Source organism: Aedes albopictus, unplaced genomic scaffold, assembly GCF_035046485.1.
Source record: "Aedes albopictus strain Foshan unplaced genomic scaffold, AalbF5 HiC_scaffold_385, whole genome shotgun sequence".
NCBI classification, from domain to species: Eukaryota; Metazoa; Arthropoda; class Insecta; order Diptera; family Culicidae; genus Aedes; species Aedes albopictus.
Genome location: NW_026917183.1, coordinates 1 through 25,000, shown reverse-complemented (window position 1 = coordinate 25,000; position 25,000 = coordinate 1). Strand labels below are relative to the sequence as shown.

The 25,000-nt window shown below is 37.7% G+C and overlaps 1 pseudogene; it reads left to right on the top strand.

Moving 5' to 3' along the window:
• Positions 1 to 3,460: 3,460 nt before the first annotated feature.
• LOC134284632 (uncharacterized) lies at positions 3,461 to 22,510 on the top strand (annotated as a pseudogene).
• The last annotated feature ends 2,490 nt before the right edge of the window (positions 22,511 to 25,000 follow it).

Below are 25,000 nucleotides of genomic sequence, written 5' to 3'. Positions count from 1 at the left end.
GAGGCTCGGTTCGCTAGAAACGCCTCTGAAATCTCCTGGTACCCTCTGAAACCTACTTGAAATATCCCTGAGATCTTAGGCACCCTCCCTGATACTTCATGAAACGTCCCTGAAAAATAAGCCTCTGGGGTTCCCCTGCACGCCCTTGAAGCGACTCTGAGGCCACATGAAACCCCCTGGGATCCCCTGAAACCCTGGTACCCCACATGAAACCCCCCTGAGACCCCTTTAAACCCTATCGAACCCCCTTAGATGCCTCTGAAAACCCTTAAAACGCCCCTGATACCTCCAATTACCCCTCTGAAACGCACCTGAAACACCTCCCCTAAAACCGATTGGAACCCCCTAAAAACGCCCCTAAAACCTCCTTCTGCTCTCCGCTATGAGCGCCTCCTGACCACCGCATCCATGCCATCCCAAGAAACATTTTGATGGTCAGTTAGTCTTGCAGAGATTTTCAGAACCTCATAAAACCTAATACCTTTTAGTTTGGTTTTATGACGCTTCTGAGAACCTCTTGTAGTCTATTTGACCAAAAAATGTTAGCTGGAATAGTTATCATCATAACATTTACAAATGCACAATATTGGATCTGAATAGCCTTTTTTTATACAGGGCATAAAAAGGTGCATACAATAAAAGTTCACAAAAATAATCATGCAGGTTATTTTTAGTACTCTTAAGAGGTTGTAGTAGGTATCAGGCCATTCAGCCGAAGGTCATTAGGCCGAAGGTCATTAGGCCGAAGGCCATTCGGTCGGAGGTCATTAGGCCGAATGGTCACTAGGTCGAACGGTCGTTAGGTCTTATTTTAGCCGTTACGTCCTCACTGAGAGTAAACCTGCTTCCCAGCTTAGTGTTCTATGAGCTCTTCTACAGTTATTAATTGAGAGCTTCCGTTGCCAATGACCATGTTACATGTGTATATCGTGTGACAGGCACGAATATACACTATAACCAAGGGAGTCAAGGAAATTTCCTTCACGAAAAGTTCCTGGACGGACCGGGGATTGAACCCGTCACTTCTCAGTATAGGTTGTTCTTTCTGGTATCATTGCCAAACTATTTTTTGGCGCTGAAATGGATGATATTCAAATAATAAATTTTACCTTCTTTTAAACATAAGCTATTCATTCTAGTTTCATTGTTAGATTAGTTTTTGGCAATAATGCATCGTTTTAGTACTCAGTTGAGAAACTCCATGAAAACAACAACAAGTCAATTTGTTTAGTTTTATCATCATAAGCCGTCCTATGTTTTATTTTTCAGCATAAGGTGTCCCATGTTCGATTTTTCAGCAGAAGCTGCCCCTTTTTTTCTCAAGAGATATCTTAGGTATAGATTTTACGCATTATAAGCTGTAATACCTGTACTGGGGGTCTCCAGTTAGCCTAGTGTTTAAGGCTATGGATCGCCAATCCGGAGACGGCGGGTTCGATTCCCGTTCCGATCGGGAAAATTTTCTCGACTCCCTGGGCATAGAGTATCATTTTACTTGCCTCACAATATACAAATTCATGCAATGGCAGGCAAAGAAAGCCCTTCAATTAATAACTGTGGAAGTGCTCAAAGAACACTAAGATGAAGAGAGGCAGGCCAAGTTCCAGTGCGGACGTAGAGCCATAAAGAAAAAGAAGAAGAAGAAGCTGTACTACCAATACACAGCGCAACATTTTTTTGTCTCAAGAGCAAACTTATGTGTCTCTGACAGATTTTGGGCCGCTGAATCCGAATCTGGGCTCAGATTTGCTCTAGCACGTCACAATTGTGTGCTATACCTCAATTTATAGGGCAAAATATGCGATTTTGGGCTTTTTTGACTGCAAGGCATTAAGCATGGAAACATTTTTTTAAACCAATCAAAGGATAAATTGGTCAATTAACATCTAAATTAACGACTCATGCAAAATATTTCGGTTTATCAAATTAAATTTGATAGATTTAAGCATTTTATGTCAGTATGTAAACTTGCATGCAACTTTTGAAGGGTGACTTGTATGGGAAATATCGTACCTAACATAAATCGCTTAAAACTATCAAATTCGAATTGGTAAAACAAAATATTTTGCATGAGTCGTTAATTTAGATGTTAATTGACCAATTTATTGATTGGTTTAAAAAAATATTTCCATGCTTAATGGCTTGCAGTCAAAAAAGCCCAAAATCGCATATTTTGCCCTATAAATCGAGGTATAGCACAAAATTGTGATGTGCTGGAGCAAATCTGAGCCCGGATTCGGATTCAGCGGCCCAAAATCTGTCAGAGACACTTAAGTTTGCTCTTGAGACAGACCAAATGTTAATTTTTGTTACGCTGTGTAATGAAAAGTGAGAAGTGAGCAATGTTAAATGTTCAATTTTGAAGTCTTAGTAAACTGTGAGGAGTAACCTGTGAAGAGTACAGCGTTAAGCGCGATCAGTGAAAAGTGAGCTGTTATTAGTGAAGGGTGAGTGAGTACTGAGCAGTGAATAATAGGAGGGTGAAGTAAGAGCTAATTATGGAGTGGTAAAAAGTGTGAGGAATTGTGGACCGAGGAGTGAGCAGTGATTCTTCATGACTGAGTAGTGAAGAGTGGGGAGTGAGATGTGAACATTTCGGAATGAGTAGTGAGCAATCAAATGTGAGGAGTGAAAAGTAAGCAATGTAGTGAGGAGTAAGAGGAAAACAGTGCCGAATAAACTGTAAGGATCGTGTAGCAGTGAGAAATGAGCAGTGAAAAGTAAGGAGTGCGCAGTATAGAGTGAGAAGTGAATTGAAAGGAATAGGCAGGGAATGGAGAGTGAGCTGTGAAAAGTGAGGGGTAACGAGTAAGTGAGAAGTACGTAAGTATAAGCATTGAAATCGTAAATCAGACTGGAGCGAAGAGTTCAAATCAGTGAGGTGAAAAAAGTGAAGAATCAGAAGTGAGGTATTGTGCAGCAAGGAATGAGCAATTAGTAATAAAGAGCGATTAGTGCGAAGCAATGACGAGTGGAATGTTAGAAGTTCATGAGTTGCCACGTAATCGCACAGAAAAAGATATCAGTTAACAAGCCAGTTTAGTTCAGACTCACAACAATTTGTGTTTCAACTCAACGTTTACCTAAAAATGGCACCAATCATCGGTTTTCGACATCTACTCAACGAATACGCTCCAAAAGTACTTATATTGCACGGGTTTCCTTGGATTTCCAAAAACCGGAAGTCGTCGCATTGACTTTCAGAATGACGTCGGTTATCGTGTTTTGTAGAATCCATACAAACATATTCAAACGAACTTTCGAAAACATTTAGGCATATTGGGGCTGTCCATAAACCACGTGGTCATTTTTTGAGACTTTTCAAAACCCCCCCCCCCCCGCGTGGTCATTAGTCCATACAAAAAATTTTATTTGTCCATACAAAATGGTCATTGGCCGAACCCCCCCCCCCCCCCTCATGACCACGTGGTTTATGGACAGCCCCTATTGATTAGACGGCACGTTTGACCCCGCTCTCTCTTATACCCAGAGATGCCAGACATACAGAGTTTTCTGTAGTATACAGATTTTTAACCTTCTATATAGACAAGATACAGAGTACCAAGAAATGCAGATTTTTAAGATGTGATACAGGTTTTTCCAGAAAGCATATAATTTGAAGTTATTTTCAATAAATTTAATGAAAACATTATAAATTGCGGCTTCAACTTTAAAGAATTTATGAAAATGTTTACATTTTCACATATTTCACTCAGTAAAGCATTCTGTTTGTCAGCTGATAAACACAGCTGTAACCTTTTCAGACCTGACGTCCCAAAAATCAAAAGTTTTTATAAATTGATCAGTTGATTATTATCGAGTAAGTTGTTCGAGGTTTCAAAAAGTTTTAAATTGTGTTAATGTTAAATGATAATTGTTCATACTTATTGTCCAATATATTCAATAAAAATAGGCCCTGAAGAAGGTCCGCTCCGAGGACCGAAACGTCGGCGGAGATAAGAAACAATCAACGCTAAAAACAAAGACTGCCTTAGCCAAAATCCGAAATTGTAAATTACTACAAACAGTCGTTACACACAAACCTAATCTAGCATCTCTGCCAAAATATTCTCCAGAATTTCAAAACATTTTTTTATGAATTGCTATAATTCTCCGGAAATGCAGAGAATTTACGAATCTTGGACATTCTCCGGAAATCCTGATATGATCTATGAAATTTAACATGGGATAGCTTATGTCGCGTGATTTTTTGTGTAAAAATTGCTAGATTTATCGGCATTCTAGTCCCACCTTTAAAATTTTAAGGTAAATCAAATTTTCTTGAAATTTTGCTGGTATTTAACTCAGGGACAATGTAGTGACGGCGGGTTCGATTCCCGTTCCGATCGGGAAAATTTTCTCGACTCCCTGGGCATAGAGTATCATTGTACTTGCCTCACAATATACAAATTCATGCAATGGCAGGCAAAGAAAGCCCTTCACGGTGACGGTTTGACAAGCATATATGCTCGAGGCATGATATGCAAGTTTGCAATTTTATTTTTAATAATAGCTGAAAACAACAGGTCACAAGGTTGCCTAAAAAGTCGTTCCTTATTCTCAAGTTGTCAACTTATGATACTTGGGGTGCAGGAGTAATTTTGATATCTTCCCAAGCAACACGCATGTTATATAAGATATTCGACAGCGCAACATTTGGTTAGTTTGACGAAATTCTAACACAATGCTAGAATAACGTCAAATCAACCTCTATACAACTAAAATCTGCACTGCATTAAGTATTATTATATGACATGTCTGTTGCTTGGGTTGCGCTTAGGAAGCTATGGGCGAAACTGATGTATTATTTTACTTTTAACTAAGAATATCCTATAGCAACAACTGTATTGCGCCGAGCTTCCAAAACGTATGGGAAATACAACGCAACACCCCAATCGAGTTATTGCCAAGTGCACCCAAATGTTGGTCACCGTGTCTGGCACTGGTTTCCTGTACCGGAGAGGTTGTTTGGGGTTGAGACACATCCATGTATGTATGTACACTGACTGCACACTGAAACCTTCACCGCGTGTCTGTCGTTGGTCAGCAGCAACTAACAGCGAGCCTGAGCGCCAGTGAAATTGCGTCTCGTCTCGAGACGCAGGCAGTTGTGTAACTGGAAGGTGGTGTACTTCTAGATGCTAATTGGCACTCAACTTTTACCACGCAACGAGAATGCTGCCCTGCACTTGCGAGATGGCTGGTTGGCTCAGTTTCATTTTTTTTGTTTCCCAACTTAGCGAATTGTCACAACTAGATGCCTACGTAAGAAAGTGTCTGTAAGTGATAGTTGAGATATTACAAACGCAACGTCAATATGCTGATAAATAGAGGGAACAAATTGTTGGGAAATGGGTGTCGTTTTGATAACAGTAGGGGAGACTGGGGAGATTTGATCCCTTTTTCTTAATTTTCCTGAAACTTTAAGAAAAAACACAAAACCAGATCCGATTTCCGTACAAAATGGCAGGTAAACATCTATTGCAAGTAAATACACAACAGAATGCCTTTAAATTATTGTTAAAGTTTTCAAAACTGTGTTTTTATGGAGGCATGTCTTATGATGTATTTTTCAAAAATGGGTGACACTTGATCTCCCTTTGAGCACATGGTTTATTCAAAGGGAAAATAATTCTAGAGTCTTCCTATTCATTTTCTTTTCGAGTTTTCTCGTATTTTCGATGAATATGGAGTCTTTGAAATTGTAAGATTTCCTTTAATTTTTAAGGATATGCCGTATTTTCAAAATGGGGAGACTTGATCCCCCTTTTCTTGGTTTGTACTAAAGTTATAATTGTCTGACACATTTTATCGTTGAATAGACTAGAATTCCAAGCAAATAGAGGCTTCCGAATAGAATTTTATTTTTCACATGTATAATATGTGTGTCATCCTCGAGGGATCAAGTCTCCCCATGTCACTGTTGTGTATACTCAGCTGAATTAATTAAAATATGTTAACAACAGCCTTATTTGGATAAATAAGTTTGAAAGTATTTTATTTAAACTATGTGCTGTGAAATTTTGACACGATTTGGTTAAATTTTCACAAAGTTATTGAGATTTTTCGGAATTGCCTAAAAGATTTCTGAAAGACTGCAAACAAACCATCATCCGTTAAAAAATAATGCAATGTACAATCGAAATCACTTGTAGCCAAAACATAGTCGTTTGTCCAGGAGTAGTTTTGGAAAAATTATGCTAGAAGAAAATTGTTTTTGATTCCGATGAAGTATGGGGGGAACAAGTCTCCCCAGGGATCAAGTCTCCTCAGTCTCCCCTATATTTGAAGCTTGAGCATTATACTAGAGTTTTTTTTTAATAAAGCCAGGAGGAACATTTGTAGAGATATTTAAAATAATGCAATAATTGTATTAATGTAACGTTACATCACCAATGGTTTTACCGGAATTTCCAATAAAGTTTTGAGAAGCTTTTCAAAGAAATTCCTGTGGAAATGTATTGAGAATCTGAGGTAGATGTCTCGATGTTATTCCATTAGAATCACCTCAGAAATATGAAAGCGGTCAGAGAGCACTTGGTAGAACCTTAACAAAGTTTTAAATGTTGTTTTTTTTCAAACTAGTAGTGCATGCATTGTAGTATAAATAACGATTATTCACCCAAATGACATCTAAATGGCCTCTAAAAGCATCGCCAAATCCGACACGAAACCATAAACGGGCAATATAACGATTAACACGCTAGTTTGTGACTTCCCAAGCAGGCTTGAAATTCGGTTGGATATGGTTATAAATTTGCATAAACCATCAATAATTGCCCAATTGTCTCGCGGCAATTTTGGCGCGTGAACATAATGAATAAGCAATTAAGCAGTCACAAAGCGGACCGCTACCGGGCGAAGAAAATATTCGAATAATTCGGCTGACATAATCGAGATACACCTGTGAACTACAAATAGCTACCCACATAATCGAAGTCATCAGTTGAATCACCCCTCTTGTAGGGCTTGCATAACCTAGCACCATGTGGTAAAAGTATGTTTTTACACCAAAAAAAATCTCAACAATGTCCAATGTCCACTTCATCTATGTAACATTTTTTTTGCACTATTTGTGTTGCTTCCAGAAAAGTCATTCGTCACCCGAAGCAATGAGTACATGTCACACTACGCTGCGGCCATTAATGTTCAGTCCACTCATGACGGGAACAATATTAACGCATTCACCTCTCAACAGCGTAGAAAGTGAACGCTGCTGACTGCGCTGCTGCGATTACCCAACATGCTGCTAGCTATACTAATTAAATCCATTAGCAGACTGATATTAAAATTAAGGCCCAGATGACCTTCCGAGTTGCACTTTTCCGCTCCACCGTCGCATCTCATTCCACTGGGGAGCAAAGAGCTAGTTTGTAGTAGCACGGTTATGGTGCGGTGTGGCCCTTGAAAATTGAATAGTCCGACCATCCCACTGACTGTAGCTGCTGTTGTAACTCGCTACTTTCGCTTTTCTTCAGATGCTTTGTATCGTATCGTATGCTTTCGTTTCATTTGCGTCCGGTCATCTGTTGGTTGGTGTGATCGTTAAGTCCAAATTTGTGTACAACTTTTTGTCCATTTAGGCATAGTTTGTTTGCTGCTGTGAAGCGTATACCTTTGCTGCATTTAACCTTTTTTTATGAAGAGAGCTTCTTTTGGTTTGATGCACTTTTAGGAGTGGTGGGACAATGCTTTAGGTTGTGCACAATTACCGAACATGCAGCTTCGTGGAGGGTATTGAATGATGAACTTCAATTCAATTACTTACTTCATTTTTATTGAAACAAATCAATGTTCCTCGTAGCGAACCACAACTAAGCCACTTTGCATGTTTACCTAGTTATCTAAAAACTGTCTAGACGAACTGTTATTCGACTAAAGTTTCGCAGATCAATTGAGAGAAAGAAATGGTTAATAGAAATATCAATCAATCAATCATCAGACCAATCATACAACAAATATGAAAAATATGACAAAAAAAAAATGATAAGCCATGTTTGGTATACATTGCTGAGCTAGCGGCTATGTACTACACCTTAGAGTACATTCGCACTCTTCCACCTGAGCACTACTTCATTTTTACCGACAGTCTAAGGTCGCTGGAGGCTGTTCGGTCAATGAAACCGATGAAGTACTCAGCGTACATCCTGAATGGAATACGCCAAGTCTTGAGAGCTTTGTCCAAACGCTCATACATTATCACCATAGCTTGGGTCCTTTCACATTGCTCAATTCCGGGCAATGAGAAAGCGGACTCTCTGGCTAAGGTGGGCGCTAGCGAATGCGATATTTACGAGCGTCAAATCGCCTTCGACGAATTTTTTGCATTGGCCCGTTAGGAGACCTTGGTCAGCAGGCAATACAAATGGAGAGATGGGTAGATGGTTGCACTCCATCATTCCACAGGTGTCGAAGAAGCCATGGTTCAAAGGGTTGGGTTAGACCGCGATTTCATTCGTGTGATGTATCTGCTGATGTCCAACCACTATTTGTTGAACGCACATCCCTTCCGTATTGGGCTCTCAGAAAGCAATCTCTATGTCTGTGACGTGGCTTACCAGGATATCGAACATGTCGTGTGAGGATGCAATGAGTATCGTGCGGTCAGATCTGAGCTGCATGAAATTCTCCGGGTCCGAGGACAACAACAGACACCCGTTAGAGAAGTGTTGGCAGGACTTGTTTTGGAATACAGTGACCCCACACCGATGAATCATCTTAATTTTGTACACTATTTATGAATCACCATTCACCATGTTGATCAAATGAGTGATCCATAAACTGTGGTCATTTTCGCCGATTCATAAATTGTGGGGTCACTGTACATGAACCTGATTTACCAGTTTTTGAAACGTGTTGATGTCAGAGTTTGAAGTACGTTTCTTGTTTTCGCTGACCGCCTTTTGGTTTTGTTGTTCGCCCCTGTCTGTCGTCACCCCGCTTCCGTTTGTCCGCTTTTTGTCATTATCTACTGATAAAGTCCTTTCTTTTTTGTTCAGTTGCAGATATGGACAATTTGTCCCATCAATGTTTTTAGTAAAAGTTAGCAAATTATATGGTTTTAAACCCATAAATCCGTCCTTCCCAATTTTATTCTATTTATTTTTTTATATTTTTTTTCAATCCTTAACCTCGAAACAGTCGCGAGTACTTCAGCTTCCCAAATTAACATAGTTTTAAGGCAGTAAGAAATTGTAAAATGTAGAATCAATGTAAAAACAAAAGACTTAGGCTCAGTTATGCCCATGTGGCGCCCGAGCCTTCCAAATAAATGAATAAGTAAAAAAATGACTTTTGGGAAACTAAAGGATTGCAGTTAGGATCCTGGGCCTCATTTTGCACCCAATTTTATTATTTTAAAATTGTGGTTCACTGCCGTGCCTGCACGAAATCTAGTTATTAGACCTGATGTGACATTACTCGTATCCTTTTTTTTATTCCGTGTCGGGTATTTCCATCACTGCGACCATTTTTTTTATCCATTATGATCTATCGTATCCTTAGTGTAGTACATGTCACATTAGTCCATTGCCATTGGAGGGCAATGATGTATCGATTTTGATACAGTTTAGGGCTTGTTTTCTTAGAAGCTTCATAAGATAGCACATTTGTTAATGGGCTCGCACTATTCAGGCTTAAATATGTCCGACAAAAAAATCCAGGACGAATCGTCGAAGGAATTTCGTGAGAATCCTTGAAGGTACTGAGGAATCCCTGAGGGAATCTCTGGAAGAACTCGTGGAGGAATCGCTGAAGAAGTCCTGTATGAAACCCTGAAAGGATTTCAACAGGAATCATCCCTGTTGGACCAAGAATTTTAAAGGGATCCCGGCAGAAACTTCTAGAGAATTCCCTGATTGAAATGTTATAGAAATTTCTGGAGAAATTCCAGCAGGAATCCCGAAGGAATTCCAGGAAGAATCCCTGAAGGAATGCCTAGAGAAATCGCTGAAGAAATTCCTCGAGGCATTCCTCAAGGAATTCCAGAAGAAATCTCCAAAGGATTTCCAGGAGAAAGCTATGAAGGAATTGAGGAAGGAATCCTCGAAGGACTTCCATGAGGATTCCCCTCAGCAATGCAAGGAAGGATTTGCAAGAGAAATATTCAAAAAATATCTGGAACAATCCCTAAATAAATATCAGGAAAATTCCTCGAAGAAATTCCAGGAGGAATTCCGAAAAGAATTCCAAAATAAATCCCCGAAGGGGTCCCAGGAGGAATCCTCGAAAGAATTCCAGAAAGTATCTCCGAAGGAATTCCGAGATGAATTATTGAAGGAAATCCTGAAGAAATTCCAGAAGGAATCTCCGGGAAAATTCCAGCAAAAAAATACGAAAGAATTCCAGCAGAAGCTTCCAAATATATTCCAACAGGAATCCCCAAAGGAATTCCAGCAGGAATTTCCAAAGGAATTCTAGGAGGAATCTACGAAAACTATCCAACAGGAATCCCAGAATGATTTTTATGAGGACTCCCCGAAGGATTTGCAAGAGGAATACCATAAGTAATCCCAGTAGGATTTACAGGACGAATCTCTGGAGAATTTTCAGGAGGAATCCCCGAAACATTTCCAGGCGGAATCTTCGAAATATTTCCAGGAGGAATACCCGAATGTTTTTCAAGAGGAAGGATTTCCAGTAGGAATCCCAGAACAAAATGCTGGGTGGATTCTAGTAGGACATTCTGTAAAATTTCCTGAAAGAAGTCTTAGAGGAATTCATGTAGGACCGGTGTGATAGTTATTACGCATAGTATGTAATGCTGCGAAGTTCGATATCATCGAGTCCGTAAAGTACACATCGGGCAATCTAGTAGTGACGTGCCTACCGACCGTCGCCTCATCCATAACATATTAACATAAACAGTGTCAAGACATGTTGTATTTTCCGGAGCTTCCGCTTGCTCACCTCAGATCTGAAGTGCGCAGGAACTCCATGAGAGATTCTTCAAAGAAATCCTGGAGCTATGCCTGATTATAGTCCTAAAACATCCTTGAAGGAACTCCTGTAGGAACTTTGGAAGAAATCCCTGATGTAACTTTTGGGAGCATCCGAGAGATCGCTGAAGAAATTCCTGGATCTCTGAACTTCTGGAGGAATCCCTGAAAGAATTCCAGGTGAAGAAACTGAAGAAACATCTGCAGGAATTCCAAAAACTCCAGGAGGAATCTCTGAAGGAACTCCTGGACTGAAGGAACTTGAAAAGGAATCACTGGACGAACTCCAACACTTATCACTGAAGGGCTTCTTGTAGGTAATTCTAAATCTATCCTTTTTGGAATATCCTAGGGATCTACTGAAGCAATATCTGATGAAACTTTTGGAGGAATCCCTAAAACCTCCTCGAACGACTGGGAAGATCCCTGAAGGAACATCTAAAGCAATCCTTGAACGAATTACTATACTGCAGGAATCCTCGAACGAACTGCTGGATCAATTCCGGCTGTTCTTTTGGGCGTTCATTCCGGCGGAACTTCTGTACAAATATCTGGAGAAATTTCTAGAGAAATCCCTGAAAGAACTCATGGATTGATTGATTGATTAATTGATTTATTTGTCTTTATTATAGAGACTATCTGATCTTAGCTGGTTCGTCTCTGGAACTCATGGAAACATCTGACAAATCTCCATGTGGCATATCGAAGGAATTTCAAGAGGAATCCCAGAAGGAATTCCAGGAGAAAATGCTGAAAAAATTCCTGGGGTAATTCTTGAAGGGACTCTTAAGATAAGCAAGAGAGGAAGGAATTCCAGGAGCATCCCTGAAATCTTCTCGAAGAATCTCTAAAGGAACTCCTAGAAAGATCCTTGAAGAAACTTCTGGAGAGATCCTTAAAAGATCACCAGAAGAAATCTATGATAAGAATTCTACCCAAACCTGGGAAGAAAAGAATTTCAAGACATTTACAAGTTTTACCATTCAAGAAGAATTACTGAATGGTAAAATTTGCCATTGATTTGTTTGAAATAAGTGACAAAAGGGCAAAAATAACTAAAGAATGTCAAATTTTGACATTACAATGGCAAACCAAGAACAAAAAAATATGCTTGAGAATTGCAAAATATACCATTATTAAGTTATTGAAAACAGAACTATATCAAAATCAGTTATTCGCCTGTCAACCAAAAAATATCAAAAGTTACCATTATAATATCCAAAAATCAAAATTTGTCATTCTGGTGTTATTAATAAGAGCCAAAACTGCGATGGTTCATCAAACTCGTAAGAGGTCAACAATATCTCAACAATTGCAAAATGTGTTATGATAGCAAAATAAGACATTCAGTAGTCATTCTTCCAAATTTGATAAATGACAAGCAAATGGCATATGATATCATATTATGCTATTGATTGTTGTTTTAAGCTCTTCATGAAGGATTCATGAATGACAAAATAAGTTATGACATCAAAATTTGTCATTCTTTTGTTTTTGTTTTGCCATTCACCTTAACCCGGGAACAAAACACAAGAAAGTCACGGCAGCGTAAGTTTTTGAATACACACCAGTCAATGTCAAGTTATTCTAGCATTGGATTAGAATTATATACCTAACTGTAGCTCATATGCTACCAAAAATCTGCGCTGTCGTTACTCTTCTGTGACATGTGTGCTGATAGACAAACTCCTGAAGGAACTTCTACACTAGCACAGTGATCATATCTTGTACCTCACTTGATATGATCGCAGCAAGGATTGCGTCAGATTCCGAAGATATTCGTCGACTGTAGGTATAAACATATCAATAATGCCTCTAAATGTTTGTGGACGGCCGAGGGCATCATATAATCAATTCACGAGAACCGTGAAAGTAAACAGTCCTCGCTTGGGTCTAGGAGGCTTGCTTGAACTGCGAAGAACTTTAGTAGCTTTGGTGAATTGTGAATAATCCTATTGTCGCTCTTATACCTAGACTGTTTCAGAAATTATGAATACACTAACGATGGACTGCCATTTCAATTTGAGCACAATGTCCAAAAAAGTTTCTTCAAGCTCTTATTGTAAACATTCTAACGAAGCAAATAACACTGTCCGACAAAAAAAAACTTTTGCTGTGATCAGAGACTCCATTAGTAGGGCATTAAACCGCATGGAAAATGTAGAAAAGTGCCGTTTTCAAATCTGTTGGAGCACCCCTAGAAACTTTTTGAGATAAGTTAGAATTTTATTCATTTTTGAAGGTTTGAAACGAGCTTTAGAAATCATCATAAACACTTTTGAAATACAATATCTTTGAAGTACAATTTTGTGCACCGCTGAAATTTTCACAGATCTAAGAAGTAACTTTGATAAATAACTAGTCAAAATTTCAGCCTATTACGCCGTTCCATTTCATTGATACATATCCGGGAAGAATCAAATATAACTTATATAATACAAATCCTTGAAGTTTTCTCTCAATTCAATCACAAAAAGCAAGCCCCTATCCTTATCTAATCATAACAAAATAACTATTTTACTTTGATTTGACTTCGAAATGCTACACTTATGATCTAAATAATTGAATTTAAATTTTCGACAAGAAAATCCGATAGATTTTTCAAATTACTAACGTGGTAAGCCTGTGTAAAAATAAAAATAAAATCTAATACATTTATATTTTGCGATCAGTACAAAAAAAACATTTCCAGTGTTTTCGTGGGTTGTCTATATTCACTTAATGTTTCGAAGAACCTCCTAGCCAAACCAAGGAGGTAAAATTGATAACTTTATTGAATAAAACAAACCTATTTCAATACAATGAATTGAAGCTGGCATTGCGCAGAAAACATGGTTTAAGTTCATGACTGTTCAAAACAATACAACCCTAAAAAGTGCAAGCCAAAAATGAGAACTATCTCCATTTACTATTAGTAATCGTTGTTTTCATCACATTTTAGTTAGTTTCACAATACAGAATGTATATGTTGGGGCATTACCATTGAAGACACTTTTATGAAATTAATTGAATGTGTCATGTGGTAAAATATTTCCAATCTTAATTACAAGCTCAATAATGTACTCCACGATTGTAAAATTGCTTTATAAGTTCCAGCGGCATAGGGTCTGTAACCATTTGGGCAGGATCACCTATTTTGGGCACATGTGTCTATGACTCAGTCAATTAAGACCGATTGACTTGATTTTTGAGACACGATCAGATACGCATAGTATCTAGCTATGTGCAACAATTCAAGTCAATCGGTTTGGAATTGACTGAGTTATAGCAGCAAGTGCCCAAAATAGGTGCTCCTGCCTAAATGGTCCTAGATCCTATTTGTTAATATAGTGTTAAATACTACCTATCCAGAAGCACTAAGGCGAGTTATTTAATATAATTTATTTAGTCCAAATAGTCCAAATTTGTTTCAATGTAGAGGTCGTTGGAATTTGAATATATTTTCCGCATCGTATTTAAATTTTTAAGAACATGGAATTGCTTGATATCCACCAGGTCAAGCAATCTGGAACGGTTGCTTAGGCACACACCAAATTATTGAAAAGCATTCTCATCCATAAGCGATATATGGATATTTAAATTTGGGCACGAATCGAAATTCGATCAAAACAAAATACTTCCTTGAATTAAGTGGACGAAGTGTATTTTGCCTGAATTGTGATCCTAATCAATCGCATTCAAAATCGTAGTTTATTGGTATTTAAACATGATTATGAAAGTAACATTTGATGTCAAATGTTACGATAAACTTTGTTCATTTTCATAAGCGACAAAAAAGTTTTTGAAAACTGCAATTAGAATATTAAATTTATATGTATTTTTTTTTTCCTTAAAACACTCATGCTGACCTCAATGAATTAATCTAACTTTCTTCCTGTGGATCCTTTGTAATGATATCCTAAAATTTCTCGTATAACTTTCCAGAATCATACTTAGTTAAACCAGATGTTTGAAATACAATTTTTATCTTCTTCAGTCACAGACTGAAAAATACTTTAACACTAGAAAACGGACGTCACATCTAGTGACCTAGTGGTGAACTTGTAAAGAAACGTTATCTCCTGTAGTGTAGAATTAGCTATAAGTTAAAATACACATTAATAAAAAAAACCTTATCTCCTACTGGAGCGGTAATCCATCCAATATTCCGAGGCGTTCGAAATATCCGAAAGACTGACGCTGCGCGGCATTAACGCATAGAAGTTTTTAAATGGATATGAATATGGGTGCTTTATGGGATTAGATTAAAAAAAAACCTAAAAGATTTTCACTATATAAGTCAGAGTTGCCTTCGTGGATATGTATCAATGAAACGGAATGTCGTAATAGGTAGAAATTTTGACTAGTTATTTATCAAAGTTGCACAAAACTGCATTTCAAAGATATTGTATTTCAAATGTGTTTATGATGATTTATAAAACTCTTGTCGAACCTTCAAAAATGAATAAAATTCAAACTCATCTCAAAAAGTTTCTAGGGGTGCTCCAACAGATTTGAAAACGGCATTTTTCTACATTTTCCATGCGCTTTTATGCCCTACTAATGGGGTCTCTGATCACGGCAAAAGTTTTTTTTTGTCGAACAGTGTAATACCAACTTTGTTGATTGGTGGTTGGTCAAAGACCACGGTCCATACAAATTTAATTTTTTTTTGTATGAACGAAAAACCACGCGGGGAGGTTTCGGAATCTCCCAAAAATGACCACGTGGTATATGGACAGCCCCTATGCTGTATTCTGAAAAAAGATGGTAGAAATCTTCAAAACGATTCATTTAATTGAATAAACAAAGTGTAATTATAATTTCTGAAACAGTCTATATCTTAAAATTTGGTCGAACCAACTTCCAGCAACACTTCTGTAAGTTTTTATTCAATTTTTCGGAAACTTGGTAACTTTAGCTAAAGTTTATATACCTACATTTTTGAAAAATTTTCATTCAAATCATGCTCAAAGTTTCTTTGACTTATTATCTTTTGAATAAAACCTAGGGTTTTGAAATCGGACGCAAATTGGCGGAGATATGGGCCTAAAAATATGACATGTATTTGAGAGGGTGACTTCCAACTTTTGATCGGGAGTGTATGTACATCATTCTCAATGCATAATTCCATTTGCAACACCAAAACAAAGGTGCAGCTTCGTGTGCCGGGTGGCTAGTGCCACCAAGCACATCGTGCTGAGGAGTGCGGGTTCGATTCCCGCCGCAGCGTTCAGGAAAAGTTTTGGGCTGTGCCACTGGGCGTTGCATGCTAGTCCATTGTCTTGTGTCGTGCTTTTTTCAAAAAAACGAGTAGCTCACTGGAAGCATCGAACGTGTGCGTTAGGCCGTCCCTTATTTTGCAAAAATGGGAAATGATATAAATTCGTTGTTGGAAAAGGATCGATTTAGCTAAAAAATGATCGTGTCAAAATTTGAAGTCCGTATCTCAAAGCAAAGCCGTCCTCAAAATTGTCAAAAATCATGATTTTTGTTCGACCAAAAAATATGCTATTCTACTAAAACCGATGTTTTTAGGTCCCTGAAGGTCCAAAAATGTACTTAGAACTACGATATCTCTACTCGTGTTTGAGTTATTGACAAAAAAAAACCGCAGAAAATCAGCATTTTGACTTTTTTTCAGATCCCAAAGGAAACCTAGCCTATTTTGGTCAATAACTTGAAAACGAGTAGAGATATCGCAATTCTAAGCACTTTTTAGGCCGTATAGGGTCCTAAAATAATCAATTTTAGTAGAATAGCGTATTTTCGTCGTCGAAAAATAATAATGTTTTTCTGGTCCCATACAGTTTTTGACAACTTTAGGCCCTTTGAGGGACCACTTTGCCTTGAGTTGCGGACTTCTAATTTTGACACGATCATTTCTGAGTTAAAACGATCATTTTTCCACAAAGAACTTATAACATTTCCAATTTTTGCAAAATAAGGAACGGCCTGGTGTGTGTGCCTTTCAAAAGCAATGTGTTCAACATTTTGTTTAATAGAACTGAGATAAATTTTTATGCTAATTATAAAAACGTCTTCTGGCAAGTGCTTAGGTTTTCCGGCTTCATTTTCAAGATTACAATTGTTAATCTTTTAATGCCTTGACAGATATGTTTCAATGATCGAAACAACTTATTCCGAATTCAATACTTACTTCTTGCAGCATGCATTTCTGTCTTTCTCATTTTATCCAATGACTTTACTTTTTTTATTCACACTCGTTGCGGAAAAAAGTGCATGAAATGCAGCGAAAATGACCGTGCCTATCTTCTCTATAGTAGTGGCGGCAACGATGACAATGACTCGTTTGCAGCGTTATTACTTTTGGACTTAACCTGATCGTTGTTGGCACTTTTGGCATTATTACTATCATTACTGCTTTGTTATTGTAGCTGTTTGCGGTTGTTGTTGTTGTCGTTGATGTCGAGGCTTGGTGAAGTTTTACAAGATCCTGCTTTTCGTTGTTGGCTTTCATGGTACACCCTTTCCACACGATGATTGTTATGGTTATTTAATCGCCTAGTCGATGTCCGGTACATGTGACAATAATTTCATTTCTCTTTTTGACTACACATTTTTTATGATTTGCACACTTTGTTTAAACCTGATTGTAGAATACTACTTCACCGAAAATCCATTGCGCATGAACTCACCTGTAAAAGATGAAAAATAAAAGTGTTTGTTATTGGTTTATATAGACAATTTTATTTAGAATTAGCAGTTTGAAATATGAACGCATACGTTGATCGTTTCCATTTTTATCAACGGGTGGTGCCAAATCCCACCAGGTAATAATAATCAATAATCACTTTTCCTAACGTTGATCCAATGATTCATATAATTGGCCAAGCGTCGTCCATCCGCCCCAAGCTTATCTTAGTCTCGCTTCAAATAACACGCTCTGAAAAGCACCCGAGTGGTGGTGGGTGCTTTGATTTTCGCTAAGCTTCTCACGAAAGATGAGATTATCACGCTGCCGCTGTTGATTGCATTTGTGCCTTCTTTGGTGGGTAGGTACTATGGAGGCGAAGCCAGATCAGATGGACGATCTTGGGCGGTTGTTAAAACCGAGAGCTTGCGCTGGCTGCCGGCTTACTTGTGGCGTTGATTAACGCCCAGCTGAAGAGCGCGATTTTACGTCCGGCGGCGGTGCGGCGCTACAGAGATGCACTTTTTCCCACTTCTCAGCACACGTAAAAATCTCGTTATTATTTCATATTTTTTTTTTCTTTCATCATCAACTGGTGCTTGCTGAATGGAATCACCGCCCGCATGCGGGTGAAGCTGGTCTCGGTTGTGAAGGATTTTTTTTTTCTTAAGATTTCAATCCGATGTCTATAAAAGAGGTTGCCTTAAGCCTGGGAGGCACCGGCGCGAAATCTGAGCTCTTACCATTTCTAGAGCTCGGTTTTATCTCTGGTGTAGCTTTCAAACGCTATTATATAAACATGAAATAAAAAAATCTACAAATCTTCCTAGCAGTCTTGATTGTAATAGTGATTGATCAACTGTACTGTGTGGTTTAGTTAACTGTTTTTTTTTTTGACAACGCAGTCTTTATTGAACAATGGGCATACTTTATTTGCTCGACATTTCGAAACGATATTCCTTAAGGAAGTCACAAATCCCGCCTGAAAACATGAAGCAGATAAAGAACGTCCTTTGTTCAATAAAGATTGCATACCAAAGGTACTAGCTGTCATGGTAAAATTAATGCTAGTTACTCAAGGTTTGGAAATGATTTCAGTAATGCGCCCTACGCATATTACTTGAATAACTATTCCTAATTCACGTTAGTTCTTGGATAAAAAAAATAATAAACACTCCCAATGAAACTCAATTCCTTCATGATTACATCCAGAAAAACTACCCGGAATTGTTGCAGAAAGAAGCTCCTGGCAGCAATTTCTTGAATGACTTCATCAAGTATTCTGCCAATGATTACTCTATAATCTCTTCAGAATGTACAGGGTCCAGAAATTGAACTACTACATTACTTCAACAGTTATTATGACGTCGCCCACAAAACTGAATTGGACAACCACTCGTCACTTTTTTACATTGAGTTTTGGCTATCGGTGGATTTACGTGTCACATTTGTTTTCAAGTGTCATCTGGAAAAATGGACCTTGAAGAGAAAGGAAGTGCCGTGATTTCCTTGGTTTGAGCTGAAAAACCTCAGAAGGATATCGTTCATCAGCTTTCAGATTTACGTGTGTGCAGAAGTTTAGTGTATCGCACAGTTAAGCGATACCTCGAGACCGGAAGTACCAGAAAACGGTATGGTGAGGGACGTAAAGCCACTGTAGTGCACCTGCCATGGTGACGATTGTCAAGAAACGCATTGAGAGAAACCTTCGACGTAGTTCAACAAAATTGTCTGAGGAGCTTAACATATCGGATCGAAGTATTCATCAGATCCTGAAAGATAATTTTCAGATCAAGCCCTACAAGATCCAGAATTCTTAAGATACAAGATTCTTAAGGCTCAAGTCCTTTCAGTGAAGCAGAAACAAGAACGGCTAAAAAGAGCAAACGCGCTGCTGAAGAAAGCTGGAGAATATCGTAATAACTAACGAGAAATTCTACACCGTACAGCAGTTTGAAAAAGCTGAACGATAGGGCATAGTTGCCTAAAAGATCACGAATCTGTGCCGACGCCTTGGCTGACGGCAACTAGGTGAACCGGGATCACCTGACATCGCCGAACTCCAATACTGGTTTTTGTCCCTTAAGAAGTTAAGATCAACCAAAACACATATCAGAAACTAGTTCTAGAGAAAGTTGCCGAACCGTGGGCACGTTGCCATTTGGGGTTTCCAATAGGACTCGGCACTGGCTCACAAAGCGAAGGAAACACAACTCCAGATTACAGATCATTTTCCAGGGTTCATCTTGAGCTCGGAGTGGCCGGCGAATTCACCGGACTAAACCCTATGGACTTTGCTGTTGGAGGTCGAAGACTGCTCTGAAAAACATTATGGTGTGGAAGCCCCTAAGCAACATCTGGCGGCAGCGTGGGATAAGATACAGAGGATAGACAAAATGATCGGGACAGGCAAAATTTTCACTTTCCAAAAAATGTTAAGAATATTAAGTTAAGTCAATGGTTTTTCATAGCTCATTGTATAAATCATTAATGGTCAAAATTTCATTACATTCGGCTCATTGAATCCGGAGATATAACAGCTCAAAGTTGACTATCGGATAATTTTACCATTTTCAAATATCTTTATAACTTCGTGAAGAATTGTCCGATCTTTTCCAAATTTTGTCCACTAATACACAACTAGTTGAAGAACTTACAGTAGAAATTTGAGAATATTTGACGCACTTTTCGAAAAGTTACAGCTAATTGAACATTTTTTGAGAAGTGAAAATTTTGCATGTCCCGATCATTTTGTCTATCCCCTGTACCTCAAGAGCACCAGCGGGCCTCGCATGATGCGTTCCTTAATCGTCTGCAGAAAGTGGTTAAGCTCAAGGTTAAACAAGTTGCATTCGACTAGCGAATTATCAAATAGAAATTAGTTTTCAAGTGCAATTGAATGAAATTGAAATAAAATGTTTTTGTTTTGATTAATTCATCTATTTGTTTCAATGTGTCACTTCAATTGCTGGATCCTGTATTCCTGTCTATACATTTCTTTGACGAATTTTTAAGAACTTGTTCCAGAGTTTGTTTTAGTAAATCCACCAGGAATTTTTCTTAGAGTTTTTTTTCTGGAGTTTCTCAAGAAATTGCTCAAAATAGTCTTCTAGGAGCTAGTCTACGATTTTCTTCAGCAATTTCTCCAGGAATTCCTTTAAAAACTCCTTATGTCATTTCTTTTGTATCGGATTTCTTCCTGAGTTTCTCGAGAAATTACACAAGTTTACAAAATAAAACGAAAGTCGTGAACTTCTGTCAACGACCAAAATTTTTGAAGCACAATTTAGTGCTGATTTCGAAACCGACCTTCAAAAATTTTTAAGTAGAACAGTTTTTGAATTTTAGCTCAATATCGAGTTTTGCAACTTTTCAAAATATGTAATTTACTAAAATTCAAATAGCTTGCGTTTTGTTCAACCAATTTTAAATATTTTTCCATAAATTGAAAGATGAATACAATACCATTCGATCATCTGAATACAGGTTTTGCGTTAGATTGATGAAATTCAAGATATTGGCGAGTTTTAGGGTCGATCTCCTTAAATTTTAGCAAAATTCCCAAAAAAAAATTGAAGAAATGTATTTTTTTCAATAAGAAAAAAACAAGTTAAAAATTCTTTCTTGACGTTTATTTGACGTATCATATGTAGACGGGTTACAGTAAAAATTTCAGCTCAATCGGAGCCTTGATTACGGAGAATCAGATGTTTGAAGCGAGCGACTTTGCTTAAAAATAGAACAAAAATCGATTTCAAATCATCAACGTTGTATGGAAAGTCGAAAAAATTTCCGCTCTACTGTAATTTTTTTCTTTCGCGTTTTTGAACTCAGGGCATGATTCTACACCAAAAATGATCATCAGCTTACCGAGTTCAAAAATGCTGTAAACTAGTGTTATCTAACAGATTTTTCTAGGAACAAATTCACGAGTTTCTTCAGGCATCCGCCAAAGATTTCTTCGGAAACGCAATTACAGCGGAAATTTCATTACACTTTCATGCAGAGATTCTTGCAGGAATGCTTCTTGGAATTACATCTGAAAATCGGATATTTTTTTCAAAAAATCTTTTAGATTTTGTTTTAGAAACCTGAAGAGGTTCCTACAAGAATTGCTTATTATATTCCTCCAAGGATATATTGAAGAATTCTCACGGGAATTATTGCATTACATTTCTCCTGAAATTTCCTTAGGAAACCCTCAAGAGCCTTTTCCAGAAGTTCTTGTAGATGCTTTTGAGGGATTACTTTAAAGAGATACTTCAAGGAAGATACTTCAAAAATTACGTCTAGGATTTAAGCCGACATTTTTCAGAAGTCGTTCCGATGATCTTTCAAGAATATCTTCTGAAATTCTCTCATGCTTTTTTCAGAAATGACTCCAGGATTTGGAATTTCTCCAGAAATTTTTCAAGAAATTCTTATAGGAATACCTGCTGAGAGTCTTCCGGTTCGTCAGAAATTTCATTAAAAAAAAATCAATTTTGTTCAGAAATTTCTTCAGTGATCTCTTCAAGAATTATTCCAGGATGTTCTTCAGAAATAACTTCTGGGAATTTTGTCTTTTTCTCCGTTCAGGAAATGTACAACAAATTCTTGTGAGAATTTCCTCAAAGTTCCCGCGAGAAATTTATTGAAGGATTTCTTCAGGAACTGCTCCACTTCCTTGGACTGCATTTTCTACAGAAACTTCTGGTGAATGCATTTTGTAGATCATTTAGAGAGGAATCTTTCGGGGTTCTTTCAGAATTTTCTTGGTGTCTTCAAGGAATCTCTTCAAGGTTTTTGTTTTTCAAGAACTTCTTAAGAAATTCATTCAAAAAACTCCTAGTATTTTTCCTTTGAATAACTTTCAAAATTGTTCCAGAAGTTTCTCCTAAAATTCTTTTAGAAATCCCTCTAAAGGTATTTCAAAGATTTTTTCAAGAAACCCTCTATTGCTAGAGAGAATTCTGCACAGCAATCTGTCCAGAATTTTTTAAAGAGTTTTTTCTAGGAATCTCCAGACGCAACCCTTGTAATACATTGAAATTTTGTAACTATCAAAGTGTATTTGATAGACTACACCTCCAGCAAGCTTTAGCACAAGCAGATGAATGTGAACAAAGCGATACACATGCGTGAGAGTGTTTTGAGTTATTAAATAGTAGTTGAGGGTATTTTTACCCATTATACTAACCTTGGACAATAAATTCGCCCAATATAACCGTAAAATTGATAAACCTCATGTCAAAATAAATTTCATATGTCGGAAACGATTGTGCGATATTTGCCAGAAAACCGTTCGCCAGAAAACAATTCGCCAAAATGACAAACGCCAGAAAACCATTTGCCAGAATGTACCATTTGCCAGAATGTATCAATCCCCAGAATTTAATATTAAATATTCAATTCTGGGGATTAGTACAATCTGGCAAATGGTACTTTCGGGCAAATAGAAATTTTCTTCATTTCCTAAGAATTAATTTCAAAACGATCAAAAACGATCAAATCTGACTATACATGTCAATTGTTGCTACTCCGTGATTGATCTGAGCTGGTACCAATTGCACTGAGATCCAAATGAATAAGGGCTGGGACACTCCACTTATTCGCAAAGTGCAATTCTAGCAGCTCATACATTTTGGATCAATACCGGCGCCGGCCACGTCCTTATAGTCAGTTGGGAAGGGAAAGGAATGTTAGAGTGTGCTGGTTGTTGCTACTAAAGACCGAGATCACCTCTGCATCCCCACAACCAGTACGGACTGGGGTATTTGTTAGACTGAAAGGATGGGAGATCTGGGAGTCACCGTTGGGTTGGTGATGCGATCCATGGATAGGGTGTTATTTATAGTGTTCGTAAGGCGATAGATTGTGTGGTGAATGAGGTGAATAAGGTCAAGCGGCACAGCACGCTTTGGTTGCATAACTTGTAGGCGTTATATACACTGTGCTGTGAGTGGAATTGGAAGGGAGGGAAACGACTTTTTTCCAATTCGTTTCTGGTTCTAGCGATGGCTATGAACATATGAATATACATGAGTTGTATATGTAGTGAAGAGAGAGAAAGAGAGAGATAAAGTGGATAGAAAGATACAAAGTAGGATGAAAAGGGACGGGCCAGGGATTGAACCCATGACCTTCTGCATGCGAATCAGAAACGGTAGCCACTAGACCACCAAGCCCGTCATTCATTTCCTAAGAATTAATTTCAGTCAATTAACATAAAAAATGTCGTCAGTTTCAATCTTTTACAATAATTCGATATGTTCACTGCTAGGATGATCTCTTGGTTTGTTTCGATAAAGGACGACTAGGGCTAGAATAACTAAAACAACTGGATATGATTCACCGGTAGTTATTGAGCAAAGAGAAAATCGATGAAGAGAAATCGATCATTACAGCCTGTACTAAGCGCGAGACTTCGATGTTACTAGGCTATAAGTACATCCCAAGTAACAATTTAAATTCCTTTTAGATTTGTTTATTTTTATGGAAGCTTTATCATAGCATGAAGAATTCATGAAACATTTATAGTTGTTTTTATCAAGAGAAAATAATCTCCGTTCGTATGCGGTTTTTAAGTTTTCTTCAAGTTAATTTTGAAAACTCCGCATAAAACAACTTGATTCCCTAAGACTTTTGATCTTATTATAAGTTTTAAGACGTATTTGAAGTTATTTTCAACACATAATATCAACAAACTTTATTAAAAGTTTATGCTTCGTTTATTCAAGTACAATTCATCTGAGTTATTCTCCTTTAAAAACTTCTTAAAGCTTTCAATTCTTGAGCTAGAGCCACTAGTCTGGAATAAGAACTAAGCGGAATAATAAAATCTTATTAATTCAAATAATAAATTATGCAATAAATTGGCTTTTTTATGCAAATATAAACACTCAAACATTTTTGCTCACTGTTAATTTTGCCGTTTTGGTGCTCAAAAGTAATCATATCGACGAAATATTCATTTTATAGCCAATCAAAAATGCGAGTAGCTTGCTGAGGTCTTCCAACCTTCAGTCAGTTACTCACACAGGCCACAGCAGCTTGAATCGAAAATGAAATGGGTACTTACTGTGACTCTCTCGTGCTTATGCTAAATAGTGTAATACTAGTAAGTTTTAGAAATGCACTAATTAAATAGACGAAACTATAATAGAATTGGCACTTCCTGAAGCAAAATGTACAGAAACAACTTTCCAGCTCCAAAAAGGTAAACAAACAATTGTCAAAGGCTGTTACTCTTGAATAAAACGAATAAGTTTCATTTAAGACGAACAAATCTGCCTTAAGATCATCACTAGTAAAAACAATCTTCAATAAATGCTGTAGATTTCATGCAAGGTGACTTGGTTCCATCATTGTTTTGAGGTGGTTTGGATTAAAGGTAATAACAATTGATGGCGGCTGCATGAGTTTTGTTCGCTTGGAACGGCAGCCATGT